The sequence below is a fragment of the Pristiophorus japonicus genome, chromosome 23 (genome assembly GCF_044704955.1).
Source record: "Pristiophorus japonicus isolate sPriJap1 chromosome 23, sPriJap1.hap1, whole genome shotgun sequence".
NCBI lineage: Eukaryota > Metazoa > Chordata > Chondrichthyes > Pristiophoridae > Pristiophorus > Pristiophorus japonicus.
Genome location: NC_091999.1, coordinates 23,549,314 through 23,555,969, shown reverse-complemented (window position 1 = coordinate 23,555,969; position 6,656 = coordinate 23,549,314). Strand labels below are relative to the sequence as shown.

Sequence of the window (6,656 nt, the reverse complement as noted above, 5' to 3'; positions counted from 1 at the left end):
TAGGGAAAAAAAAAAGACTCACCTAACAGAGGAAACAAAAATAAAAACAGAACTAGCTTATGTAATAATACTTGCCTGATACAATAAAGAAATAGATATTCAATAAAACAAATTGAAGAGTTAAAAGCTAAGATAAACAGGCTGGAAGAGATAACGGGACTAGACGGATAGTGCAGTGCGCAGCCATAGCACCATCACCTCTGGCAATAGAGCCAATGTACCCCACGGTGGGTAGGTGTAGTCCACAAACCCAACCTAACGGTAAAGCAGACAGCGATGTTTGGAGGAATAGCTTTGGCCTTGGTCATAGGAGTTTGGGTAATATTTAAGTGGGTAAAGACACGGGCGCACGCCCTACAGATTCAGCTCGAAATGGTTCGATTATAACCTTGTGCTTCTGATTTTGCAGGGTGACAGGGACTCTCGTAGAGCAAAAAACGTAACCCCTGGTGACGACCAGGCCGTCTGTTTAAAATTACAGATAATACTTACCGGAATGGGAATACGAACGGCGCTACTCGTAATCTGGATAGCCCTGCGACATGCACGTACCCTGGGCAACACCGACGGACAGCAGAGCACGCTGGAAATAAACAACTATATGAACTATGGAGTCTTGTTTAATTTAACGGACGGAATGTGCATTCCAGCAGCCAAGGACTGGAGCAAGGACAGGACTTATTTTAATGCATGGTTACAAGTGAATCCTAATAAGAATCCTAATAAGAATAAGAGTATGTGTACAGTGCTCCACGGGTATAAGGAGCAGATGCATTAAACGGAGGGATGTCAAAGGGCCTGATGAATGTACTTTCGGCATAATTTGCGCGCCTCCGGGACAATCCCAGCAATCAGTCATCCGCAAGAAGGGAATGGGGCTGTGTGGGTATTACGAGGAGGCGGGGGCGGCTGCAATATCATTGTATGTATGTTTCTCACCCCCTCCGACACCGCGCCCCATAAGAATCACTACATTGCCCGAAGAACTGCCTTGTCCCATAACTACTAAGGGACCAGAAAAAGAGATTGCAATGTACAACGAAGGGGAATTATTGTATGATAACGTAAAACATGAAATTGTGCCTGTTCTGATCAATATTTCAGGCATCCAGATGCCGGAATATTGTACCGAACAGTCAAGGAAGATGTACAATATATTAAGTAAAGTCGTAATGCAGCAGGCTGCCGATGCCATGGGTGCCAGTAAGTTCCGGGGACAGGGGTTAGCACCCAGGGTGAAGAGGGAAATAGTAAATGATGTTGCTACCGTTTTCAATACAGGAACCTCCGTAGTGAACTCGATAGACATACAAGGGCTAAATGAGAGGGTAGAACAGCTTAAAGGGGTGATGAAGGGGTTATTGGAGAGGGTGGAGCAAAACCAGGAAGACCAGGCCAACCTAGGAAAGGAGGGTGCCGAAATCCAGTTGGATGGCATCTCAGTCCTGGAAGCTCACGCTAAAACCATCAATCACCTCATTGATAGAGAACAAGAAGATACAATAAAGCAAAGACAGGGGCAACTCTGTCATGCTTATGGTCTGTGGATGGTGGGACAGATGCGCCACAACCTCGACCAGATCCAACGCGGGGAAGTACCTGATTGGATAGACAGTTCACATTTAGCTCAGTTGGCGAACCAAAGGGGGTCACTGGATAATTGTACTCTGAAGGGACTGACCCGAGTATACCCCGCAATTCCAGATTGCCAGATGGGTAGGACTACCGGGATAGGGATAGTCCTGTTGATCCCTATAGCAACGCCGGACTCAAGGCCGTTCCCCTTATACCAACTAGAGAATATCGGAGTAATAAGGGAAAATGTCTCCATACGCTACTACCTGACCACCACCTCTGCCGTTCGTCGAAACAACATACTTACTGGGATTTCCCTAGCAGATTGCAAGCAAAGGGGGGGAAATCACAGTATGCCCTCACCCGGTGGGCCGAGGTGAACTAGACGAGTGCGGGTTTAACCGAACCGACGGGTGTGTACTAGAAATAGTGCCCGCACACATGCACTTCGCGAGGGCAGGCTACGGAGGGAGGGGAAGATACTGCGTCTCTACTACTGAGAGTTCATACCAGTATAATGACCTGCAGTGCCCTATACCGCAGCCAAACTTTTGCTTTACACCACTACGACCTGTCGCGATCGGGCAAGCGCATATCACCCAGGTTAGGCGCCGGAAGTCCGAAGTTATTGAAGTAGCTGATCAGCTCCATGATCATTTGCAGGATTATGACGAGCCAGAGCAGGTCCCTATCCCACATCTCACGGAGGTATTACGGGAGTTAAGGCTCAGAGTGGGGCAATCCGTAAAACTCTATCACCAGCTACAAACTAAAATCAAAGAACTGGAAGAAGATACCGAGGTAGACTTACAAAGTCAGAGTTGGTGGAGAAAGGTCTGGGACTGGGGAATAAATGTGAACATCCACCCATGGATCCGAATTATTTCACACACACTGGTCGGTATACAATTGATCTTAGCAATAACATGGGGCGTAATGGCCTGCCAGGCATGCAGACACCACGCACAACGAAGACGGACAAATCACCGTTCCCTGGATATTAAACAGGCCTGTTTGATAAGGGGACGGGAGGAGCTAGCCTTTGTTAATTTGATTTAAGCAACCGGAACTCCTGAAACCGCGTGACTGGCCAGCACGTTGAGGCAAGGAGTACCGGGCAGTGCACAAATATCAGATAAAGGCAGTACGATCGGTTAAAAGGGGACTAGGACTAGTCCCTTTACCGAAAGGGGGGAATTGTTGTAGAGAGTAGAAATATATATAGACTTAGGCATTAGGCACCTGCTGGATATTTAAAACTCACATAAGCTTAAATGGACACACACATAAAATGGCTGCCCAGGCATTATGGGAAATCAGGTAGTCAAACTGTGAACTGTTGAACGTTCACTGACCGAGCAATAACCCTGTGAGGCCCACTGTAGGAATGCCTGGGAAGACAGAGATAAGAAGGAAACCATCTCCTGTGAACAAGGCCATGAAACCAATTATTTCAGGAAGAAAGATAAGAGGGAAACCATTTGCTGTAAACAAGGCTAAATACCAATTATTTCTCCCAGATGAAAGAACTAATTCTATTGGGTTAAAGAACCTATATGTAATCTATAATCGTTCTGATTGGCTTGTGTCCAGCCGTGATGGGCTGTGTAGCTGTAGTAAACTGTTTTGTAACTGTTGTGAAACATATAAAGGTGCATGTAATCCTTTGTTCTGTGGAGAGAAACCTGGATACGGTCCTGTGTGTTTCCTCCCCGCTGAGCGTTATTAAATACCGTCAGGCATTGGAACCGACCCTGAGTGTTGAGTGATTCTTCTAAGAAAACACTAACGCTAACAGGTGGATGTGAAAGTTCCCAGAGCTTTAGTCGAAAAAGAATAGGAGAGTTGCGCCCGTGTCAATATTACGAAAAATGTTCGTAAATGCACCCTGAAATGATCTGTGTCTGTGTGTCGCTGTGGGGGTGGAGCTGAAGCCCAGATTCTCACAGAGGCAGAGTCCAACCATCAACAGGATCAGGACCAGGATGGCCGACTGGTAAAGGCGTTGGATTTAAGATCCAATGGGGTATATACTCGCGTGGGTTCAAACCCCACTCCTGGTGATTTCTTAATAAACAGAGATTTTTCCCATCCTGCCCAGTGATACACGATTTTCATCTGCTGAATCTCCAATTTTCTGCAACGATGTGACATTCTGAGCCGACAATGAAATGAAATTGTGAAATGTATCTGTGTTGCTCGGTCTCTGCCTCTCTCACTCTCTTTAGAGAGCTGTGAATGTGTTTGAGTGTCTGCCTCTCTCTGACACACTCTCTCTGTCACTGGTTCTCTGTTTGTCTCTGTCTCTCAATCTGTCTCTTTCTCACGGTGTCTCGTTCTGTTGCAATGGGATTCTCTCAGACTCTCAGTCTGACTGCCAATCTCTGTCCCATTATATCTGTCTGTCCATGTCTTTGCCTGTCTCTGCTAATCCCTGTCTCTAACCAGAAAAGTATTTCCATTATGTTCTGTTTTTGTCTCTATGTTTCTCTCTCTATCTGTCTTTCTCGCTATCTGTCGCCCTCTTTGACTCTCTCTTTGTCCCTGTCCTTTTCTCTGTCATTCCATCACTATTTGCCTCCCTCCCTTTATGGAGCACGCAGATACATGTATTTGAGTCTTTTTCTCATTCAGTCTGATCCTCCCTTTCAGTCTCAAACTTTCTGTCTCTCTTTGTCTCTATCTCGCTGTCTATCTGTCCCCGTTTCCCTGTTTGTCTCTGGTTCTCAATGTGTCTGTCACTTTCTCACGGTGTCCAGTTCTGTTCGAATGGGATTCTCTCAGTCTCTCTGTCTGACTGTCTCACTCTTTCCCATCATGTCTTTCTGTCTATGTTTCTGCCTATCTGTCTCTCTTTGACTGTCGCTGGTAGTTCCTGTCTCTAACCTGCTGAGTATTTCCATCATTTTCTGTTTATATCTTTGTCTCTCTCTCGATCTGTCGCTCTCTCTCCTTGTCACTGTCTTTATCACTGTCTTTCTTTCACTCTTTCCCTCTCTCTCTTTATTGATCACACACATCTCTGTATATGTAGGTGTTTGAGTCTTTTTCTCAGAGTCTGCCTGACTTTTCAGTCTCACCCTTTCTGTCTCTCCCTGTTTGTCGGTTTGTCTCTGTCTCTCAATGTGTCTGTCGACTTCTGTTCGCAGCTCGATTACTGCTCTGACACAGCCCGTACCTTCATCCGTATAGTCGTGATTTTGCTCCCCTGTTCTGCAGGATAACCGGGTTCAATTCCCCGACGAAAAAGCAGTTTTTTCAAAATGTCTAATTTTACGTCTGTTTCTTGGTATAGATTCATATTAAAAAGTTCCAGAACAATATAAAACAGTAAAAATACAGCAAGAGGAGATTGCCTCTTCCAGATTTTTTGCAAACGGAGACTTTTTCAGGATTCTGTGGCTGTCTGCTGCACAGAGATGGATGACTAAGTTTTTTCTGAGTAACATTTAAAGCGCCAGAGACGCAGTAATTGTGGCCGAGTGGTTAATGCGATGGTCTTGAAATCCTTTTGGTTTTCTGCGCTTAGGTTCGAATCCTGCCGACTGCAATTTTCATTCGATCTTCCAATTTAACCAGGTTTTTGCAAAACTAATCCTGAGATAGGTGGAATAACGTCCCACATCTTTCAACACTGACATCTATTTCTCATTTTTATTAATCTGCAATATTCACGATACATACGGATAGAAAAACGCAAACATCAGCCAAAGTAGCGACAGTGACTCAGCCTGTCTATCCCTCGAGATGTCTAAGGCATCTGTGCATGTCCGTTGGTTGATGTATATTTTTGTTTATGCATGTATGTTTGTCTCTCTGTGACTGTCTATCTTTATATATGTCTCTGTGTATGTGCAACTGTCTGTGGAAATCATCACCATGGATTTGGTATGCCCTGGAACTTTTTAAAAAGACTTGGGGAAAATAATACAGTTGTGAACTTTGGTATCGGCTTTGATTCAGTGGCAGCATCCTCGATTGAAAAACGCAAAAGCCAGACAAAGTAGCGACAGTGACCCTGCCTGTCTATCCATCTATTTGTCTAAGGCAACCTGTGTATATCTTGATCTGGGTGTCATGGTACATCAGTCATTGAAAGTTGGTGTGCACGTGCAGCAGGCGGTGACGAAGGCAAATGGCATGTTCGCCTTCATAGCTAGGGGATTTGAGTGTAGGAGCAGGGAGGTTTTACTGCAGTTGTACAGGGCCTTGGTGAGGCCACACCTGGAATATTGTGTTCAGTTTTGGTCTCCAAATGTGAGGAAGGACGTCCTTGCTATTGAGGGAGTACAGCGAAGGTTCACCAGCATGATTCCCGGGATGGCAGGACTGACATCGGAAGAGAGATTGGATCAACTGGGCTGGTATCCACTGGAGTTTAGAAGAATGAGAGGGGATCTCATAGAAACAAATACAATTCTGACGAAATTTGACAAGTGAGAGGCAGGACGAATGTTTCCGTTACTGGGGAGTTCGAGAACTAGGGGTCACAGTCTAAGAATAAGGGGTAAGCCATTTAGGACCGAGATGAGGAGAAACGTCTTCACTCAGAGAGTGGTTAACCTGTGGAATTCTCTGCCGCAGAAAGTTCTTGAGTCCAGTTAGTTAGATATATTCAAGAGGGAGTTAGATATGGCCCTTACGGCTCAAGGGTTCAAGGGGTATCGAGAGAAAGCAGGAAATGGGTACTGAGGTTGAATGATCAGCCATGATCTTAAAGAATGGTGGTGCAGGCTCGAAGGGCCGAATGGCCTGCTACTGCAACTAATTTCTATGTTTCTATGTTTTTTTGTTGATGCGTGTATATTTTTGGTTATTGTGTGTGCGCGTGTCTGTGTATGTCTATCTGTATGTATGTCTCTGTGTATGTGCAACTGTCTGTAGAAATCATCACCATGAATTTGGTATGTCCTGGAAATTTTTTAATAACTTGGGGAAAATAATAAGGTTTTGATCTTTGGTATCGGCCTTGGTTCATTGGCTCCATTCTCGACTGAATCAGGAGGTTGTGTGTGTATGTCCCACTCCTGAGACTTGAGCAGATAATCTTGGATGACACTCAAATGCAGTATTTGGGGAAT

At 45.1% G+C, this 6,656-nt stretch overlaps 1 non-coding gene across 1 annotated transcript; it reads left to right on the top strand.

The window, feature by feature from the left end:
* The first annotated feature begins 3,554 nt into the window (after positions 1-3,554).
* trnal-uaa (transfer RNA leucine (anticodon UAA)) lies at positions 3,555-3,638 on the top strand. The gene has a single exon. It is a non-coding gene; the product is annotated as a tRNA-Leu (tRNA).
* The last annotated feature ends 3,018 nt before the right edge of the window (positions 3,639-6,656 follow it).